General features: G+C 39.0%; 1 protein-coding gene and 1 long non-coding RNA gene across 3 annotated transcripts in view; both read right to left on the minus strand.

Annotated features, from left to right (window-relative positions):
• The window catches only part of PARN (poly(A)-specific ribonuclease), a 192,233-nt gene that overhangs the window by 23,241 nt on the left and 145,324 nt on the right, over window positions 1-23,668 (minus strand). The window lies entirely within an intron of this gene.
• Window positions 888-23,657, minus strand: LOC134729404 (uncharacterized). Its single transcript, XR_010110476.1, has 2 exons — window positions 23,311-23,657; window positions 888-2,863 (listed from the first exon to the last, which is right to left on the minus strand). It is a non-coding gene; the product is annotated as an uncharacterized LOC134729404 (long non-coding RNA).

A 23,668-nucleotide genomic window follows, 5' to 3' on the forward strand; every position in this document is an offset into this window, starting at 1 on the left:
CCAGAGCACAGCAGTTAGGCTTGTATCCCCCAAGCTGAAAATCAGAGCATCAATCTCTAAAAAAACTTAATCCTTACAGCTAATTCATATTTAACGTTGAAAGATTGAAAGCTTTCCTCCTAAGATCAGGAATAAGATAAAGACGTCAGCTCTCACAACTTCTATTCAACAATGTACTAGAGGTCCTAGCCAGAGCAATAAAGGCAAGAGAAAGAAAATGTGTATGGGAAAATTTGTACTGGGGAGATAAATGCAAATGTCTTTATTTGTAGATAGAATTTCTCAAACAAAAAATATCCAATACTCTACAATAAATTATTAGAACTGATAAGTGAGTAAGTAAGGTTGGTTTAAGAATACAAGGTCAAAATTAAAAAGCTATTATATTTCTTTATATTAGCAATAAATGACTGGAAGTGGAACTTTAAAAATATATGACTTACAATAGATCAAAAGGTAAAATACTAAGGGACAACTCCAGTATAGCATATGCAAAATTTGCATGCTGAAAACTATAATACACTGATGAGAGAAATCAAAGAAAGCCCAAGTAAGTGAAAAGATACACTACATTCATGGGTTGGAAGACTCAATGTAGTTAAGATGTTAATTCTCCTCAAAATGGTTTACAGGTTCAACAAAATTCCAATCAAAGAGCTAGCAGACTTTTTGTAGAAACTGACAAACTGACTAAAACTTTTGTGGAAAAGTGAACAGAATAAACTTTTATATAGAAAAGACAAGATTAAAGGTACAATATTTGATTTCAAGGCTCACTACAAAGCTACAGTAATCAAGACAGTATGGTATTGGTGAAAGAACAGACATATAGATCAATGGAATAGAATAGTGTCCAGAAATAGACCCATATGTATATGACCAAATGATTTTTGACTAAGGAGTTGTAATTCAGTAATTTACTTTTCATAAAATAGTGCTGGAATAATTGCATATCTATATGCAAAAAATAAACTCATACCCATGCCTCATAACCGTATATAAAAATTAACTCAAAATAGATCATATACCTAATATAAAACTGAGAATAATTAAAAACTGCTAAAAAACATGAGAAAATCTCTGTGACCTTATCTAGGCAGAGTTCTCATGTAGATACAAGAAGTGTAAGCCATAAAGGAACTGAATCAGCCTCAGAGAAAAGACGTATTAATTATAAAGCCAATTTTTCACCTCAACATCCTACACAGAAAGACCATCAATAAGATTTGCCTCCACACCCAGAGCTTCTTATCAATTTTTAGTTCATTCTTAAAAAATAATGGATGGCCAAGAACAGCCAAATATTTAAAGAAAGCTTCCAACATGACAGACAAAAACCAAAACAGACCAATATACAGACAGAAATAAAGGAACTCTGAGGAAACAAGCACAGAGTAGGGAGCTGAAGGAAACTTTACAAACTACAGCCAGTCCTTGCTTTGCACGTAGTACAGGATCATAAAAACATCTGGACAACGGAAAGGTGAGTATTCTACACTCGTACTCCTTTGTAAGTTTGAATCATCTTCCAAAGGGTTGTCCTTTGCACTCTAAAGGTGCTCTACACTCACCTTGAAATCAAAGAAAAATGGATTTTTCTGTGACCTTTAGAAACTTTCATCAAAACATTATTAAGTCTCTGACTCTGGGTTAAAAATAGAGAAACAAACAAACAAACATACAAAAGGTAAAGCCACAACATTTAGTACACTGCAATTTAAAGCATCAGAAACCACTGAGAATTAAAGTGTTTTATTTCTTTGTATAAAACTTATGTCTATATAATGATATAGATCAATGACTAAATAACAAATAAGAGACAAATCTCTTGTTCAGAAGAATTACAGACACTCCTCCCCCAAGGAGGTGGAACATAACTCCCCACCACTTAGACTTGGGCTGTGTACAGTGACTTCCTTTCAAACAGCAGAGTGTGGAAAGAGAGAGAACAGTAACTTCATGTGGAGAGATCTGGCAAACACCACCTCAACCCAGGTGATGAAGGTTAACATCCCAAGTGAGAAATCACATTGACAGCATGTTCCCTTGATATGAAGTGATGAGGATGGCACTTCATCACGGGTCTTCCATCCAAAACCCATAACCTTAGTCTAACCACTAGAAAAATATCAGACAAACTCAAGTTGGAGGACATTCCATAGATTAGCTGGCCAATTTCATCCTGAAACTGTCAAGGTAATCAAAAACAAGGAGAGTCAGAGAAACCATCGTGGTCTAAAGAAGCCTATGGAGATACGATGGCCAAATATAATATGGTATCCTAGATGAGATCCTGAAACTGAAACAGAAAAAGGACATTAGGTAAAAACTGAGGAAATGTGAATAAAGTATGAGCTTTTGTTAAAAACAAAAGAACTTATTCAGAGTAGTTTAAACAGTGTGTGACTTCTTCTTGCCATGTAACTTATGATATGCAGTGAGTGTTTCTTCTATGCCTGGGTGAACTGTTGTACTCCTTTGTAAGTGTGAATCAGCTTCCAATGGGTTATCCTTTGCGCTTTCAATGTAGTGAAATATCTCTGAGAGCTCCTTTAATGTGAAAGTTTGTGCTGGCGTTACTTCTTCTGGGACATCTTCATCCTTTTTGTCACAACCACTTTCCTCATTTATGCTGATAAGTTGCCTTCGTTAAGTTCCTCTGGCTGCAGATTTACAGTAACTCAAATGGCAGCAGTGTCAACATTCCCATGGTCAGCTAATTCTTCTTTATAATTCTACTTGTTTTCATTTGAATTTCACTTCCAACATTATCACTTATTGGTTCCTTATGACACTTTCATCTTGGTTGATCAATTCTCTCTTTTGATTATCCATTTGAAAAGAATGTTGCCTGGGTTTATCACTGAGAAACAAGGAGACAACATAATGACATGTTTTGCTGTCTGAGTGAATAGAATAATGAATGAGCAGACACACAGACTCTGAAAGAAGTGACCTGATTGGTGACAGATTAGGATGTGCATCTGTTTTCTACACAGGGATGAGTGGACTGAAGAGCTAGTAGTGAAGTTTATACTTTATTCAATTACTCACAGTTAACACATCGTAGTCACTGAAATTGGAATCATATTATTGGGGGACTGGTGTTATTTAACTAACCTGGTGACTGAAATCCATGCATATCAGAACCATGCACAGAGAATTACTTGAAAAATTAATGTCCTTATAGACATAAAAGATAATTCTACATCCAAGAAGGAAGAGCTGTATGCATTCTTTCAAAGGAATATTGTGAAGACAAGAATTCTTAGAAATTAAAATAGGAGTTGAAAGAAAAAAAAAATCCAATGAAAGTATTGAAGAGGGAAAGTCAGAGAAATGTCCAAGAAATGAACAAAAAGATGAAAGACAATAGAAAGGAACAAACAAAGACAAAAACATTAGAGGATAAATCCAGGAAACCGACATTTAACCACGGGAGTTCCAGAAAGAAAGAAGAGAGAAATGAAAGAAAAAAACTGTCAAGGAAATAAAACAATATACTTCCCCCAAAATAAAAGACACAAGTCACAAATCACAAGTCTTCAGTCTGTAACAGCCCACAGGGAGTACCCAGCATAACACTTCCAAGGCCCATTACTGTGGAATTTCAAAACACTGGGAGAGAAAAAAGAATATTCTCGAAAATTCCAGAAAGGCCCAGATTGAGAGACAGAGAGAGAAGAAGAAGAAGAATAAAAGAAAAAAGAGGCTATATAAAAAGGATCTTGAATAAAACTGACATTAGATTTCAGGATAGCATGTTTGAATGCAAAGACACAAAAGACAATGGAGCAACTTCCATTCCAGCCAAGATGGAATAACATGGACTGATTTACCTACCCAGCCAAAACAACCAAAAGAATCAGACAAAATACATGAAACAATGGTTCTGAAGGCACTGGACATTGGGCAAGGAAGCACAGTGATCCCTGAGAGACAGGAAACTAACGAGATGAACCCAGTGACTGCCCCAGTTTACTGGTTAGAGAACGCTGGATAGCTGCACAGGAATTCCTTGATGATTCAGCAGAGGACTGATCAGCACATAATGGGTGAGCAATTCCCCAGGGCTGGGGAAAGAACCATCCAAAAGGATTCAAAGGAACAATATATGGTGCTCACACAGGGCTGAGAACAACGCCTGTTCCCACCAGCTAACTTGGGAAAACATACATCACAGCACTGGGGAGACTAGTTTGGAAGGTCTTAGGCAATGAACACTGCTCCAGACCCAGCAAACTATAAAAGTAAGACCTGAAAAAATCAAACTGATTCCAAATATCTCAATGACATACTGGAAACAAAGCTCAAGAACATTTATAGGAATACAAAAATATCTAGTACACCACAAGGTAAAATTTATAATAGATGGTAAAATTTACAATATAAAGACTACCAGGTTTCCTTCCTGTAGGAGATAGCTTAAAAAAGAAAAAAGTAAAATAACAAAGACTATCAGGTATGCAAAAAGGCAGAAAAACACAACCCACAATAACAGTAATCAATGAACTGAAAGTGATGTGGAACTGATACAGATGTTAGAATTAACAGAGTAGGACACTGAAGGGTATTTATAACTGCACTCCATATGTTGAAAATGATAAGCTACAAACCAAACAGAACTTCTAGAAACGAAAATTACAATGTCTGAGATAAAGACCCAGCAATAGTAACTATCCAAAATAAAACACAGAGAAAAAGAATTTTAAAAATTAAAGAGAGCATCTGTGACCTAGAGGACAGCTTCAAGCACCTCAATATACATGAGTAATTGGAGTCCCTAAAAGACAAAATGAGAGCGGGAAAAAGAAAAAAAATCTTTCAAAATAATGGTTGAAAAAAGTCCAAACTTTTTTTTTTGGGGGGTGGGGAGACAAGGTCTCACTCTGTCACCCAGGCTGGAGTGCTGTGACACAATCACAGCTCACTGCAGCCTTGACCTCCCTAAGCTCAAGTGATCCTCCCACTTCAACCACCCTAGTAACTGGGACTACTGGCATGTGCCACCACGTCCAGCTAATTTTTTTGTGTGTGTATTTTTTTGAAGAGACAGGGTTTTGCCATATTGCCCAGGCAGGTCGTGAACTCTTAGGTTCAAGAGATCCACCTGCCCCGGCCTCCCAAAGTGCTAGGATTAAAGGCATGAGCCACTGCACCCAGCCCAACATGTCCAAACTTGATGAAAGCTATAAATCCAGAAATCCAAGAAGCTCAGTAAATCCCAAGCTGATTAGAAACTTGAAGAAAACATTACCAGGGCACATCATAACCAAATTACTCAAAACTCATGATAAAGAAGAACTTGTAAAAAGTAGCCACAGAGAAAGTTGTATTACATACAGAGAAAAAATATGGGGATGACAACAGATTTCTGTCGAGAAATAATGCAAGTGAGAAGAAAGTGGAGCAGTATCTTAAAACGAATGAAAGAAAAAAACTCTGTCCATTTAGAATTCTATACCCAGCAAAAATATCTTTCAAAAATGAAGGTGAGGCCAGGTGTGGTGGCTCACGCCTGTAATCCCAGCATTTTGGGAGGCCGAAGCAGGCAGATCACCTGAGGTAAGGAGTTCAAGACCAGACTGGCCAACATGGCAAAACCCCATCTCTACTAAAATATACAAAAATTAGCCAGGCGTGGTGGCGCACACCTGTAATCCCAGCTACTGAGAGGCTGAGGCAAGGGAATTGCTTGAACCCAGGAGGCAGAGGTTGCAGTGAGCTGAGGTTGCACCACTGCACTCCAGCCTGGGCAACAGAGGAAGATTCTGTTTGGAAAAATAAAAGTAAAAAAAAAAAAAGGTGAAATAAAGACATTTTTATACATACAAAAGAACTTGGGAGGCTGAGGCAGGACCACTTGAGCCCAGGAATTGGAGACCAGTCTGGGCAACATAGTGATACCTCATCTCTAAAGAAATGAAACAAACAAAAAAGCTGAAAGAGTTCATCACCAGCAGGTCTTTGCCATAAGACATGGTTGACTCCTTCAGGCAAAAGGGAAATGATAACAGATGGAAATATGTATAGAACTACACAAAGGAATGAGGAAATACTTACATGGGTAAATAGATAAGATTTCTTTTCCTTTTCTTTTTTTTAAATGAGATAGGATCTTGCTCTGTTACGTAGGCTGGAGTGCAGTGGTGTGAACACAGCTCACTGCAGCTTCAACCTCCTGGGCTCAAGGGATCCTCCTGCCTCAGCTTCCCGAGTAGCTGGGACTACAGGCATGTGACACTAAGCTCGGGTGCCACCAAGCTCGGCTAATTTTTTGGCTTTTTGTAGAGACAGAGTCTTTCCACATTGCCCAGGCTGGTCTCGAACTCTGGGCTCAAGTGATCCTCCCACTGTGGTCTCCCAAAGTGCTGGGATTACAGGCGTGAGCCACTGCACCCAGCGTAAGATTTCTTATTACTTAATTCTTTTAGAAAATCACCGACTAAATAAGAAATATAACAATGTTGCATGCTGTTAATAACATATAAATGTTATTAACACAAATAGCACAAAGGTTGGGAGCTGGGAAATTTAAGTATATTACTGTAAGATTCTTATGCTATATGTGAATTGGTATAACTTGAAGGAAGACTATGATAGGTTAAAAGAAAATATTATATATCCTAATTCAATCCCAATCAAAATTTTACCAGATGCTTTTATGTAAATTTATAAGCGGATACTGAAGTTCACAGGAAAATACAAAGGATCTAGAATAGCCAAAACAATTATGAAAAAGAAGACCAAAGAGAACAAAGTTGGAGGAAGGCTGAGGGTGGGGAAAGGAAGCAACCTGGAGTGGGTGAGAGCAACAGAGCTGAATCCTTACCTATCCCATTTGTAAGTCAAAAGATAAACAGAAAAATCAAGAAGTATGGATGGAGCTAAAGGCCATTATCCTTAGCAAACTCACACAGAAACAGAAAATCAAATACTGCATGTTCTCACTTATAAGTAGGCACTTTGTTCCTCCAAAATGGACACAAAGCGGAGAATGACAGGCACTAGGGCCTACTTAAGGGTGGAGGGTGGGAGGAGGATCAGAAAAAAGTAACTATTGCGTACCAGGCTTAGTACCTGGGTGACGAAATAATCTGTACAACAAACTTCTGTGACACAAATTTACCTATATAACAAATCTGCACATGTACTCCAGAACCTAAAATAAAAGTTAAAAAAAAATGAAGAAGTAGCAGTAAGTACATTATTTGAGAAAATAAATATCAAAAGAAAGAATTGAAAGTGGTTGTCTCTGAGGGACAGGATGAGGGTAGCAGAGGACTGCCATTTTTTATTATAAACTTTTTTTGTACTATTTGGCTTTTAAAGACAATGTTCATAGCTTTCATTGAATATACTTTTTTTTAAAATGTCAAGGGCTTCACAAAGATTCACTCAATATGTGAAAAATCACTACTGCGATGTTAAGTCATGACTTGTCTTAAAGGGTATACAGAACTCAGCTCTGTTACGAATTGGCTTTATGACCTTGAATATGACAGCTTCTCTGAGCCTCCAGTCCTCTTTTGTAAATTTGTAACGTGACAGAGGATGGACCAGATCACTTCCAAGTTCCTTCTGGCTCCACAAGTCCATGTTTATCAGGTAACATTTTTGCTTACACAGTTACAGATACCACCCACCCATTCCTTAAAAGAATACATTACATTTCTTCAAAAATGTCCTCCCATCTATCTTCACCTCCATCCATCTGAGTTACTGTGGTATTACTATATTCCACAATCATTAACATTTGCAGATAGAAATGACACAAAAGAAAACATTCAAAGCCAGTTACCTAAACAACAAAGTTTATATCTTAACCCTGTATGTTTCTGAAGATGTTCCATCTCTTTGGAAACTGTCATTTTTGGTTCCTTCCGGCTTTCCTATAAACCCACTAACACTAATTTGAGAAGAAAAGAAAATCCCCTAATGGCATCTGGGCAGGGTCAAATTTGGAAGTAAACTACTCCTTCACAAACAGTGACCAAAAAAAAGAGGTAGGTGCCTGGAAGGATCCACCTACTCCTCTCTCCTCTCCGCTTGTGCAGCCCCCTTTTCCTGATGCCCCTGCAGGCAAATGACCAGAAATAAGAGGAAGCCATCAACCATGTGGAGAAGTATATTCTAAATTCTCACAGTTTCATTATGTCATTAACTTAGCAATCCTAAATGGACATTCATGTCAGATTTTTAGGCAAATTCCAAATGAAGGCATCATTAGCACTAACAATTTAATGTGATGAAGGAACAGGGTATGACGGCATTACCAGAAGGAGAAGAAATGGGGGGCCCACCTGATAGGCTGCTCATCACATGGAGAATGTCATTTCAGCCCCCCTCAGAACAAAGAATCACCTACCAAAAGCTGTAACATCAAGAAACACAATGCTTCTTGCCCCTTGATTTAGTTTGTGAAGACTCTTCCGGGGTTAATTTGCAATTATAGCAAACTAGAAACTAATCTGCCAAGAATTCGGAGTCATTAATTTACGAAGATGAACCAATGTACCACATGGTCATTCACAAGAATTCCCCAATTCTCTTTATCAAATAGATGACACCTAATGTAATACTCAGAAAACAGTGGTGTGAATACTGATTTCTGCAGCATTGCATGATATTGATTACCTTTTAAATTATTTTCCCTTAAAAAATGGCATGAAAAGTCTTCAGACCTAATATTCCAAGGCATGTACATACTCCTACCTTCAGGTGGCTCTTTCAGTCTGAACAAAAGGTAAGGCAATACAAATAAGGTAGATTATGGTGCAATTATCAAAAGAATGTCATTCCTCTCTGCCTTACTGTAAGCAAAGCAATTGAAAACATTTCTAACACGACTTTATACTGTTAAAAGAAAGAAAACAGTCTGCATGGCCTTCTGAGCAGGACAGTGAGTGGGAAGACATGTTCCAAGTGTGGTACAGGATCTCCTGCTCATTCATTTATTTAAACGTTTTTCCAAGTGGCCACAAGGTATTACTTGCTAGGTGCGGGAACACTAAGAAGAATACGTGACAATCCCTGACTTTTTCTTTTCACTTCTTACAAGAGTCCCAAAGGCAAAGAATTCCCAAGGACTCTGGGTGGCACAGAAGGCATCTCACAAGGCATTTCTAGTCGAAGGGAAGGATCATAAATGGATATCTTAGGAGGGAGCAGGCATTTTGGAAAGAGCATGAATGGGATTTGGGAAGAGAGAGAGGAGGGCTTGAATTTATTGATTGGTTTTGTGACTCTGAGCAAGTTCCTCAATTAAAAAATGGGTTACTGTGAAGATTAAGAAACAAAACAAAATAGAAAAGTGTGTGTTATGGTGCCTGGCACATGAGAGACTCTGTAAATGCCAGTGCCTTCTCTGTCACCTCCCTTTCCTATGGTGGGAAAGGTGGACGGTCGGTCCATGTTTTTAGAGAAGCCACTGATGTGGGTCTTCAGAGAGAAGACCAATGAAAAACATCAGAAAAGGAGGAGGGAAAGAGAGAAGGAAGAGCAGTAAGGAGGCACAAGGAGCAAGAATAGCTTGTATAGGATGGTCCCCAGTGTTGGGCAGCAAGGAGGAAAGTGTTCCAGCAGCCTTGCTGATGGGCAGGTAAGCCATCAGCCACATGGGCATTAGCTAATTAGTCTGTTCGGAACCTGTGGATCACTGAGAACCACCTCAACTGCCCTACTCTATTGGAAATGTACACAGGTTTCTAGTTTCACAGTTCTACTCCTCCCCAACATTTTATTATGAAAACTTCAAATATATAGAAAGTTTAAAGAACCATACAGTACAGGCACAGTGATGTGTGACTGCAATCCTAGCTACTTGGGAGGCTGAGGTGGGAGGATCGCTTGAGCCCAGGAATAGGAGACCAGCTGGGGCAACACAGCAAGATCCCATTACTAGATAGATAGATAGATAGATAGATAGATAGATAGATAGATAGATAGATAGAATAAAGATAAAACATTTGAAACACTAAAACAAACAAACAAAGAAACAAAAAAAAACACACATTAAAAAAACAACCTAAAAAAACGGGTCTGGTACAGTGGCTCACGCCTGTAATCCCAGCACTTTGGGAGGTCGAGGTGGGTGGGTCATCTGAGGTTAGGAATTCAAGACCAGCCTGGCCAACATGGTGAAACCCGGTCTCTACTAAAAATACAAAATTAGCCAGGTGTGGTGGCACATGCCTATAATCCTAGCTACTTGGGAGGCTGAGGCAGGAAAATCGCTTGAACCCGGGAGGCGGAGGTTGCCATGAGCCAAGATCGCACCAGGAGGCAGAGGTTGCAGTGAGCCAAGATCGCACCACTGCACTCCAGCCTGGGCAACAAAAGCAAAACTCCATCAAAACAAACAAAACTATAGTAAATACCCATATACCCATCACAGATTTGAGTCCTTTTGCATTTGGGAAAAAGAGGCACAAAAGGGAGATTCTAGAATATTCTCATTTTGCAAACCTTTGGCTTCTGCACTATCAGCAAGCTGAATGAAATGAAAAATCTTTGCTTCAGAGATTCTTGAATGGCCAAAAAGGAGGCCCCTCAGATCTGGAGATCGTATTTAAACATGGAACCACCTATCAGTACAAGGACAAACTTGGCTTTGGGCCACAGCAGTCATTTTTCATTCATCCACCAACCTCCCCTAAATAAACACAAACATGCTGCAGTTTCTGCTGGCTTATGATGTACTAGCAGAATTTTTAAAAAGCATAAAGTATCAAAAAAAAAAAAAAAGAACTACGAGGAAAATGTTAAGGATTTCTACATCTGGCAATTAAAATACAGGATTTATACATTGTATGCTTTATTTCCGCTAACACCACTATAAATTATACAGGACTAATCCTAAATGCACATGATATGGGCAACTCAAACAGAAAATCTGTTTGCATTTAGGTAACAGACATGGAAAAAATAGTATTTCACTTTCCTAACATCTAAGTATGCTGAGGGCAATTTGTTTCAATTATTAGCACCTTATACTATCACAAAAAATTATACTATTACATGAAGATAAGTACTCAATAATATAACACATTGTTAGAAACATAGATGATAATGAGACTTTTAATTATGGTTATAACATGAAGGTACAGAAAGAAAACATTAATTTTCAAATATTACTGCTATTATGAAACATGAAAGCGTTCTAACACAACAAAGGTCATATAAGTATAAGGTGATGTTAAACTTAGCTTCATGTTATTTAAAATAAAATCCTGAGATGACACAGTGCTTTAATGTGTGAGGTGAAAGCAGGCTTTCAGTGCTAGTTCCAAATTTCTGCATACAGGAGCCTTTAAATGGAAATGCTGAATTTTATTGGAGACACTGAGAAACCTTTCTATGTTTTCAAATTTAAAGAAAGCTAAGTCATTGCTAAAATCTCCTAAACTTTAATGAAATAATTACAAATTTAAAAAAAACTATAGAAATCTTAGAGTTTGGATGATGATGATGATGATGATTATTATTATTATTACTTGAGACAGGGTCTCACTCAGTCACCCTCGGCCAGAGTGCAGTGGTACAATCTCAGCTCACTGCAGCCTCGACTTCCTCAGCTCAAGTAATCCTCCCACCTCAGCCTCCCGCCACAGCTGGGACTACAGGGGCACACCAACACACCCGGCTAACTTTTGTAATTTTTGTAGAGACAGGGTTTCGCCATGTTGTCCAGGCTGCTCTTGAACTCCTGAGCCCAAGTGATCTGCCCATCTCAGCATTCCAAAGGGCTGGGATTATAGGCATGAGGCATCTGGCCTGGCTGAGTTTGAATTATTTTTAAAAAATACATATAGATATTTTTTTTGCTCTGTTGCCCAGGGTCTTGCTCTGTTGCCATGGCATAATCACGGCTCATCACTGCCTCAAACTCCTTAGCACAAGCAATCCTCCCACCTCAGCCTCCTGAGTAGCTAGGTTTCCAGGCATGAGCCACCATGCCTAATTTTTTTATTTTTGTTGTTGTTGTTGTTGTTGTTGTTGTTGTTAGAGATGGGATCTTGCTATGTTGCCCAGGCTGGTCTTTAAGCTGTCCTTAAGCAATCCTCCCATCTCATCCTCCCAAAGGGCTAGGATTACAGGTATGAGCTACCATGCCCAGCTGATACAGGTAATTTTTAATAAACACAATTGTTCTGCTTCCCCAGCTGTGCTTTTGTCAAAGTCTGTAGAGTTGACACTTTACACTCTCGCTCGATTAAAGCAGACCTTCATCTAAAAATCAATCCATCCATTTGCCAGATGTGTTACAGCCCATACAACAGGTGAGATGAGAAAGGCCAGATCTAAAAAGCATTTTAATAAATAAAGCATAAAATAGAAAAGCAGTAACTGAAAACTATGAACTCAAATGTGATAACTCATATTATATGATAATTCACTCATGAATTATCAATAATTCATAATTCTCTATTTACATTTTTTAAGTATTCTAGGTTTCACATCAGCATTCTCTCCATTCTCAACCATCAAAAGAAAGGTTTCATGTAAAATTCTACTATTAAAATAGTATTCCAAGTTGTCTGAATCCCTTTAAAATTTTTTTAAATTGCGGTAAAGTACACATAAAATTTAGTGTCTTAACCATTTTAAACGTACAGTTCTGCAGCATTAAGTCCACTCACACTGCTGGGTAACCAATCTCCAGTAGTACTGAATCACATTAAACAACTCCCCATTCCCACCTCTCCTCAGGTCGGGGCAATCACCGCTCTACTTTCTGTCTCTATGAATCTGACTTACTCTAAGAACCTCATATAAGTGAAATCATCTGGTGTTTTGTCTTTTTGTGATGGGCTTATTTCATTTTGCATAATGTCCTCAAGGTGCTTCTATAGCTAAGGAGCAGAATTTACACCTATATCTTTATCTTAACCAAATTACATTTTTACAATTTGCTTGAAGCAAATTGAAGCATGTATTAGAATCTCCTTCCTTTTTAAGGCTGATTAATATTCCACTGTAAGCATATGCCACATTTTGCTTATCCAAATTGTCCACATCTCTTTATGTGATGCTACTCTCAGGAATCTTGTTGAACTATCCCCTCTCAAAGAAAGCAACCGTGTCCTGACCTACTGGTCCAAGAGATGTCAAAGGAAGGAGACAAACCACATTCATTCGTCTTTCCTGGATACCCAACCAGACAGATATGCCAGAGGGGACATCTGTTAGAGGTGTACCACATCTTTATTAAAAACCAAGTTTTATGTCTTTATGTACATTACATGGTAAAATCAATTTTCCTGGTTAATCATTCTATTTTATTAGTAACTGCACACTTTAAAATTCTGCATTTTACATTAACGAGACTCTAGTTTTATGCTGAATATTTACTTGAATATCTTAAAATACTCTTTTGAGAACAGGCTGATCCTTTCTTACAAGTGTGCAGCTGGTAAGGTGCAAAGTAGCTGAATTCAGAGGGAGGAATGAGTGGGGGTGGTGGAAATTCTTCCTTATTTATTAAAATAAATAATTTAGAACAGGTGTTAAAGGTCTCTACCACTTTTCCAGTCTGAAATTAGCATAGCCCTTTAAAAGCCAACTAGACCTAGCCAAAACTGGCAAAGAGGAGGGAAAGGTGGTGGCGGGTCAGCAGGAAGAGCTCTCGATTTGCTGCTAGAACATGAAGGCACAAAAAACATGGCACCTGCCCAAAGCAAATCAATGATTCTAGTAATAAGAGCAATGTATTTAAAGTTCTGAGAGAAAACAGTTTTTGGATCTAGAATTCTACATCCAGCAACATTATACATGCAAAACAATATAACATTTAAGAAAATTACTTCCCTCAAAAAAGTCCACACAAAAACCGCTGGGATGGCTGAAAGTTTCTTCTGGGCAGCAAAGTTTTAATGACATAGGAATACACTTTCTTCTCAATGTCCCATTTACGCAACTTTTTTTCTCTACAGAGGATAACATTTATACAACCATAATATTATACATGCTGCATCCTGATTGTCATCTCTTGGGATCAACTTATAAAGAGGGCACAAAAGTACAGATACAAAAAGTAGTAAATATTATAAATAATAACTAACCAAAGTGAGAAGAGGGCAGAAAGAGACGGAAGGCAGAATATACATACTAAATTCCAAATCTTTTATAGTAGTAATCAGGATACATTGTTCAAAGTTGGTAAGTCAAGAAATGGAGGTATTTAAAGGAATAATAGAAACCACCAAAAGAATATAACAGGAGCTGCCACTGGGAAGAGAAGCTGCGAGTGAGGAATGAAGATTTTCCTCCTTCATTTTACACTCTAGTGTACTACATGAATTTTTAAAAATTATGTGCATTTATCATTTCAGTGGTTTCAAAGGTGTCATGGGAAACATTTTCTCTGCTAAAATATACTTAACTTATAAGATCTACATTGAATTTGCCAACATTTACTCTGCCCAAATATAAGAGAGATTTTGCTGTGGCGGCTAGACTAGGTAAATCTACAGTCCTTTCCAAAAGCTAAGGCTCTATCCCAAGGAATAAGCAAATTGTAAAAATATAATTTGGTTAAGATAAAGATAGAGATGTAAATTCTGCTCCTTAGCTATAGAACCTAGAGCAAACAAGAGCTAAACAACAGGAAATTTCCCCAGAAAAAGCAAGACTAGGGACAGAAGAGGCAGTTAGAGCAGAACAGAGGTGTCCCAAGAGGCCCAGGGCAAGAGAGAAGCACCAAGGAAGAGTCAACACAGAGCTTCCTGGACTGCGTGAGACAGCCAGCTGCCATAAGGGTCAAAGGGGCCACTGCTTGCGCTGTAGACACACATTTTGAAATAGCAGTGGACAGTTGTGGGTCTCAAGGTGAGAGGCACCCACTCAAAGTGATGAATGTCTAAGCACAGGGCCAAGACAAAGACGGCAAAACGGGCTGAGTACACATTCTTCTGCCACAGTGCTAGTAGTTTCCAACCATTTTGTTGAAACCATGAGAAGGACCTTCTAAAAACTTCTAGTATATAGCTGGTAGGTGGAAATTTAGAGGGCGGCCTCCACTAAAAGGGCCAATGATTCTTTTTTTTCTTTTCTGAGTCTCATTTTGTCACCCAGGCTGGAGTGCAGTGGTGGGATCATGGCTCACTGGAGCCTCGACTTTCTGAGCTCAAGCCATTGTACCACCTCAACCTCCTGAGTAGCTGGGACTATAGGCATGGGCCACCATGCCTGGCTAATTTTTGTTTGTTTGTTTGTTTTTTGGAGATGGGGTCTTGTCATGTTGCCCAGGCTGGTCTCGAGCTTCTGAACTCAAGCAATCCTCCAGCCTTGACCTCCCAAAGTGCTGGGGTTACAGGCATGCGCCACTGTGCTCAGCCAATGATCTTTTTATTTGACATGTCTTTATTATTGTAGTGTCATAAAGAGCTTTCATAGGTTCACCTGTGACACTGATTTACTGTATGTTCCTAAACTAAAAATTCCACTATAAGGATTTTCAAAACTCTAATCTTCAGGTTTAGAAGAGACTGCCATTTGCTATTTGAGAGAATCAAAGGGTCTCACGAGTTTTTATCAATTTCCATGTCATGCCCTACACACTGTGCACAATATAAAAGCATTTGGAATTTAAGAGCCAGAAGGGACGTCAGCATTCTTTCCACCAAAATGCCTCATTTAAGATGAGAAAACAGAGGCACACGCTGGGCTCTTGATGGATATTTACTGAAGGGAAGAGAGAATGAAGAGTCTTTTCCGAGGTGCTAGGTGGTGGCAGAGCCTAAGCTGGAACCCTTGGCTTCTGGCTGCCTGATAAGTCAGTTCTTTGTCCACTCTGCCCTATGGCTTCTGTTGTCTCTAAGGATTTTTCAGTAGGAAGACAGAAAACACTTGCTCCACAAGCCCATTTATGAATAAATGTGTAAGCACTTTGACAAGGCAATGGGTCCTGGAATATGATCCGGTGAATTAGAATTCTCCTTCCTAAAGGGCTTTTTCCTCACCTTCTAATGTAATACATACATTCAGTTACTTTCAGAAACCACTAGCTGCAGGTGAAAACCATGTGGAATCCAAAAACCACAGCTTTGATATATGCATTAGCATTTCCTACCTAGCAGGAATTCCGAGAGCTACTCAATTTTCAAGGAAGGCTGAAATTTAGTCTCATAGAAAGGAAAGGCTAGAGGGAAGAGACCGGCCAATGGGATTTTCCCATCAGTTGAGATAAACCAAAGAGCAAGTAACCAAAGGGCATGACTGATTAAAATCTCTATCAGCACAAAGTGGCTTTAGAAAATCATTCCCTTTAATTAGAGAACATTACAGTATTAATAAAATGGGAATAGTAATAGCACCTATCGTTCAGGAAAGTTGCGAGTGTTGGTGTTGGCTTATGGGGACTGAGTACCTATTAGTGAGATCTTACATGTTTCAGCATCCACTGTAGAGGAGTATTCTCCAAACACTATGCTACCCTGTATTTCTTCAGATCCCACACCACCAAACCAAATCTTCCTCCCTCTCAAAGCAAACTATGTTCAGTCCAGTTTCTCCAGAACCCAAGCCCTCTCTTTTTTCCAGTTAACTATAAAATGCTTGAATATTCTGGACACTGAATCTATTACAGGAAAGAAAAGAAGCACACTGCTACAATACCAGTGCAAACAGCAAAAGAAATGGATGCTCATCTCTAGCAGCACTGCTAATAGCCACGTGTAGAAGCTCGACTGCTCTGACCAGCTCTGCCAAGGGCTCAGAGTCAATTCTCTAAAGCAAATAGAAGTGAGTCACAGAGCAGTGCCTGTCTTCCTCTCGACCATAGTGCCGCCCTCCAAATCTTAACTGTAGCTTTCTAATTATGGATGCCTGAATTTTTACACTTATATCTATGCCATTTCCCCCATACTTTAATCCCTTATTTTATTTAAGAGACTAATAACTGTTTAAAGAAAAAGAAAGAAAATGAATAAAAGCACTAATGTATCCATGCGGTTTATACAATATGTAGAAGTAAAATATAAGACAAAAGATCGCAAAGGATTGGGGAAGGGAGTAATTGGAAATATACTGTTAAGAGTCTCACAATGTTCATGAAGTAGTACATTTTTTACTTGAAGACAGTCAAAAACAAAAAGAAAATAAAAATAAAAGACAGACTGATACTTGAAAGATGCATATTATAATCTTAGAGTAGTGCTTGGCCAATAGAAATATAATGTGAACCAGGTATATAATTAAAAATGTTCAAATATCTACCATTTAAAAAGGAAAAAGAAGTCAAATTAATTTAATATTTTTAACCTCATATATCAAAAATATTATCAACATATAATCTGCAGGTAAACAATGACTAATGTAGTTTACATTCTTCAAAATCTGGTGTGTAGTTATATTCACAACCCATCTCATTTTGGACTAGCAACATTTCAAGCACTCAATAGCCATGTGGTTAATGGCTACCATCTTGGACAGTATAATTCCAGAGCAAGGGTCAACTTTTCTCTAAAGGGCCACAGAGTAAACATTTTGAGTTCTGGGGGCCATAAGGTCTCTGTCATAACTACCCACCTTTGCCATGGTAACTCAAAAGCAGCCACAGGCAATATGTAAATGAATGGGTGGCTGGGCACAGTGGCTCGTGCCTGTAAGCCCAGCACTTTGAGAGGCAGAGGTGGGAGGATCACTTGAAGCAAAGAGTTCAAGACCAGCCTGGGTAACATAGCGAGACCCCATCTCTATTAAAAAATTATTTAAATAAAACAAAATAAAAAATAAATGAATGGGCAAGGCTGTGTTCCAACAGAACTTCATAAAAACATGTGAGCCACGTGGGCCGGATTTGGTTTGAGAGCTGTAGTTTACCAACCACCAATCTGGAACAATGACTTTAAAAAACAACACAAAGAGGTATAAGCAAAAAGTCAATAGAGAAGATAAAACAGGATGATAAAATATCAGCAAATACTAAATAATACATAATTCAACCAAAAGGCAGTAGAATAAGAGGAACAGAGGGACACAGAACAAACAGGACAAACAGGAAACAAACCACAAGAAGGGAGGCAGACCTGTCCTCAACATTAATTCAATATAAATGGCAGAGATTGCCAGAAGCAAGAGCCAGCTATATGCTATTTATAAGAAACATACTTTCATTGTAAAGACAAACCAGTTACCAGTAAAAGACTGAACAAAAATATACGATGCAAACGCTAAGTATAAGAAAATAGGCAAGGTGTGGTGGCTCATACCTGTAATCCCAGCACTTTGGGAGGTCAAGGCAGGTGGATCATTTGAGGTCAGGAGTTCGAGACCAGCCTGGCCAACAGAGCGAAACCTGGTCTCTACTAAAAATGCAAAAATTTAGCTGAGTGTGATGGCACATGCCTATAATCCCAGCTACTCGGGAGCCTGAGGCAGGAGAATCTCCTGAACCAGGGAGTTGGAGGTTGCAGTGAGCCAAGATTGCACCACTGCACTCCAGCCTGGCAACAGAGCGAGACTTCGTCTCAAAAAAAAAAAAAAAACATAACCCTGATACCAAAACTCGACAAAGACTGAAAATTACAGGCTGGGCACGGTGGCTCACAGCTGTAATCCCAGCACTTTGGGAGGCCAAGGCGGGTGGATCACGAGGTCAGGAGTTCGAGACCATCCTGGCCAACATGGTGAAACCTCATCTCTACTAAAAATCAAAAAAAAATTAGCTGGGCATGGTGGTGCATGCCTGTAATCCCAGCTACTCGGGAGGCTGAGGCAGGAAAATTGCTTGAACCAGGGAGTTGGAGGTTGCAGTGAGCCGAGATTGCGCCACTGCACTCCAGCCTGGCAACACAGCGAGACTCCGTCGGAAAGGGAAAAGGGAAATGGGGGAAGGGAAGGGAAGGGAAGGGAAGGGAAGAGAAGGGAAAGGAAGGGAAGGGAAGAAAATTACAGTCTAATATTCCTCATGAACAGAGATGCAAAAAATATTTAACACAATATCAGCAATCAAATCCAACAACATATTAAAAGGATAATACTTCATAGCCAAGTGGGATTTCTTTTAGGCATACAAATCTGATTAAACATTCAAGTATCAATTAGTATAATTCAAAATATTAACAAAATAAAGGATGGCCAGGTGCACAGCTCCCACATGTAATCCCAGCACTTTGGGAGGTGGGAGGATCTCTTGAGGTCAAAGGTTCAAGACCAGCCTGAGTAACATAGTGAGACTCTTGTCTCTACAAAAATAAAAAAATTAGCCAAGTGTGGTGGTGCACACCTATAGTCCCAGCTACTCAGGAGGCTGAGGTGGGATGATCCCTTGAGCCCAGGAGTTCAAGGCTGCCGTGAGCTATGATTATGCCACAGCACTCTAGCCTGGGCAACAGACCCTGTCTCAGAAATATTAAAAATAAATAAATAAAAGACAAAACCCATAAGACAAGTTTTAAAGACATAGAAAGAAAACCTGAAAAGACTTAATATCCATTTGTGATGTTGAATGATTTCTTAACGTACTAGAAATGGAAAGGAACTTCCTAAACCTGAAAAATAATGTATATGAACAACCTAAAATCTTACTTAATGGGGAAACATTGAACTTCTCCTCCCTAATACTGGAAACAAGGCAGGGATATCCACTCTCTCTATTTCTACTTAACCACTGACTAGCTAAAGGTGCTAGTCAGTGCAATAAGGCAAGAAAAATAAATAAAAGACATGAAGACTGGAAAAGATGTAAAACTTGTTAACAGCATACAACATAATTGTGCACATAGAAAACCTTATGGAATATTTTTAAAAATCCTATCAGAACAAATAAGTGAATTTAAAAAGGTTGCAAAATATGAAGTCAATATATAACAATGAATTATATTTCTTTTTTTTGAGATGAAGTCTCGCTCTTGTCCCCCAGGCTGAAGTGCAATGGCGTGATCTCGGCTCACTGCAACCTCCGCCTCCTGGGTTCAAGTGATTCTCCTGCCCTCAGCCTCCTGAGTAGGCTTATAGGCACCTGCCACCACGGCCAGCTAATTCTCGTATTTTAAGTAGAGACAGGGTTTGGCCAGGCTGGTCTTGAACTCCTGACCTCAGGTCATCTGCCTGCCTTGGCCTCCTAAAGTGCTGGGATTATAGGCAGGAGCCACTATGCCCGGCAACAATGAATTGTATTTCTATACAAAAGGAGCAAACAGTTTGAAAATGACATTTAAGAAACAATTCCAGGCCAGGCCTGGTGGCTCATACCTATAATACTAACACTTTAGGAGGCCAAGGTGGGAGGTTGACTTGAACCCAGGAGTTCGAGACCAGCTTGGGCAACACAGTAAAACCTTGTCTCTACAAAAAAATTTTTAAAAATTAGCCGGGAGTGATTGCAAGTGGCTGTAGTCCCAGCTATTTGGGTGGCTGAGGCAGGAGACTCCTAGGGCCCAAGAGGTCAAGGCTGCAGTGAGCTGTGATCATGCTACTGTACTCTACCCTGGATGACAGAGTGAGACCCCCATCTCTATTAAAAAAAAAAAAACTTAGGAAGAAAACTAACATAAAATATACAAGATCGCCACAGTAAAAACTAAAAAATAGGCTTACTGAAGAAACTGGCAAGATTATTCTAAAATTTATATAGAATGCAAAAGATCTAGAATGGCCAAAGAAATCTGAAAAAGAACAATGTTAGAGGGTATATGCTTTCTGGTTTTAAGACACTATAAACCAACAGTAATAAGATAGTGTGGTACTGGCATAAGGAAAAACATAACTGACTGGAAGTGAAGAGAGCAGAAACAGACCTAGACATACACGATCAGTTGATTCTTGACAAAGGTAGTGAGTCAAACCAATGAAGGAAGAAAACTCTTTTAAACAAATTGTTAAAATGTTGTTGGAAGAATCAGATAGTCATATGGAAAAAAATAAACCCTGATTTCCATATCTTACTCCACATACACAATTAATTTGAAATGGGTCATGACCTAAATGTAAAAGTTAAAATTACAAACCTTCTACCAAAAAAAAAAAAAAAAAGAGAGACAATCACTGCAACCTTAGGGTAGACAAAGATTTTGGGGGAGGAGGGGATTCACTAACAATAAAAGGGAAAAAACTTAATAAACAAGACTTTATGAAAATTAAAAATATCTGGCTGGGTGTGGTGGCTCACATCTGTAATCCAAGCACTTTGGGAGGCCGAGGCTGCCGGATCACTTGAGGCCAGGAGTTCGAGGCCAGCCTGGGCAACATGGCGAAACCCTGTCTCTACTAAAAAAACAAAAATTACGCGGGCGTGGTGGCGCACATCTGTAATCTACTCAGGAAGTTGAGGCACGAGAATCACTTGAACCTGAGAGGCAGAGGTTGCAGTGAGCTGAGATTGCACCACTGTACTCCAGCCTAGACAACAAAGCAAGACTCTGTCTCAAAAGAAAAGAAGAACAAATCAAAAATATATGCTCATTTACAAACATCACAAAGAAATGAATAGGTAAACCACAGAACTGAAAAAATACACGTGCAGCAAAAATATCTGACAAAGGCTATGTATCCAGACTACATACAAGAACTATAAGTGAATAGCGAAAAGACAAACAACCCAATTTTAAAAGGGGCAAGAGACTTAAAAAGCCACCTCATTGGTCAACAAGAACATTAAATGGTCATCAATATCATTAGTCATGAGAGAAATGCAAATTAAAACCACAATGCAATACTGTCTCATTCCATCTAAGATGACTAAAGTTAAAAGATTGACAGTCAGGTGCAGTGGCTCACGCCTGTAATCCCAACACTTTGGGAGGCCGAGGCAGGCGGATCACTTGAGGTCAGGAGTTCAAGACCAGCCTGGCCAAAGTGGCAAAACATCGTCTCTACTAAAAATACAAAAATTAACCGGGTGTGGTGGTGCACATCTGTAGTCGCGGCTTCTCGGGAAGCGGAGGCCCGTGAATCGCTTAATCCCAGGAGAGAGGCTGCAGTGAGCCAAGATCGCACCACTGCACTCCAGCCTGGGAAAAAGAGCAAGACCTGTCTCAAAAAATAAATAAATAAATAAATAAATAACATAAAAGATTGACGGCATGAAATGCTGACAAGGATGTGGAGCAACTGAAACTCACACAATAAAATGGCATATCAAACTTGTACTATAAAATGCTATATCCACTTTGAAGAGCTGTTGCTTTGTTCTTATAAAGTTTAACACAAACTTATCCTAAAAATCAATAATTCTACTCCTACATATGCAGACAAAAAAATTATCTTACTGAAACATTCACAGCAGCCTTACTGATAATAGCTCCAAACTAGAAACAATTCAAATGTCCAACATCAAGAGAATGGGGGTAAAATAAATGCTGCATATTTACATAATTAAATACTACTCAACGATTAAAAAACTGCTGAGATGCAATAGCAAGGATGAATTTAAAAAATATATTAAGCAAAAAAGTTAAACACAATGCCAAACAACTCTATTTTTTATAGATTCCAAGAATAGGTGAAACTAATCTTAGAGTGGTAAAAATTTAAAAATGGTTGCTTAGGGTCATGGGAATTGTAGTGGGAATTTGGGATTGTTTGAAAACAGACACAAGGAAATTCAAGGGAAATAGAAATGTTCTATATCTTGCTTTGGTTGGAGATTATATGAGTGTATCCAACTGTTAAAACTCTTTGAACTAAACATTTATGATCTCTGCATTTTATTTGATTTTAATCATACCTCAATTTTTTTAATCTCTAAAAAACCATTTTTAAAGTACAGAGGGCAATCTGAAATATTAACAGTGATTGCTTCTGGGTGTCGGGATTATGGCTAATTTTTTTCTCTTGTTAATTCACATTGTTCTAAACTTCACAATTTTCTATAATGAACATATATATGTATGTACACATTTTTCCCATTTTCTATACCTGTGTTTTGTAGTTTCACAAAGATACCAAATGTTGCCAGCATTTATCTTCTGCAGGGAGGATTATGGGTGATAAAAGGAAGTGTGAGTCAAGCATTCTTTCTACAGTAGGCACCTGGTTCAGTATCTACAGGACCTGAAAGCTCAGGAGATCAGGCAGAGGCAGCAGTAATGAGAAGAGCAAGGGATCAGACACACACGAGTTCAGTTCTAATCCTGGTTCTCGCACAGAACTGGTGAACAAGACACAAAGCCTCCATCTCCTCAACCCTAAAATGGGAATAAGACATATCCTGGGCCAGGCACAGTGGTTCACACCTGTAATTCCAGCACTTTGGGAGGCCGAGGCGAGAGCATCACTTGCATCCAGGAATTTGAGACCAGCATGGGCAATAGAGCGAGACCTCATCTCTACAAAAAATCAAAATTAGCCAGGTGTGGTGGTGCGTACCTGTAGTGCCAGCTACTCAGGTTGAGGTTGGAGGATCACTTGAGCCCAGGAGGTCGAAGCTGCAGCAAGCTGTGATTGTGCCACTGCACTCCAGCCTGGGCAACAGAATGAGACCCTGTCTCAAAAAAAAAAAAATTCCTGTCTACCTCAAAGAGGTTTTGTGAGGGTTAACCAAAATGGCTATGGTCTATAAAGCAGTCTCTAAAATACAGGAAATTCAGGTCATAGTCACTTCTGATATGATGTGAAAAGTTAGAAAGGCCATCTTTCCCAAAAGTCAGATTTAGTACTTACAAACCTATGAGAAGCAACAAGAAAAGCCATTGCTAGAACTCTGGCCTTTTAAATTAACAGCTGA

This window comes from Pan paniscus, chromosome 18, assembly GCF_029289425.2.
Source record: "Pan paniscus chromosome 18, NHGRI_mPanPan1-v2.0_pri, whole genome shotgun sequence".
In the NCBI taxonomy this organism is placed as follows: domain Eukaryota; kingdom Metazoa; phylum Chordata; class Mammalia; order Primates; family Hominidae; genus Pan; species Pan paniscus.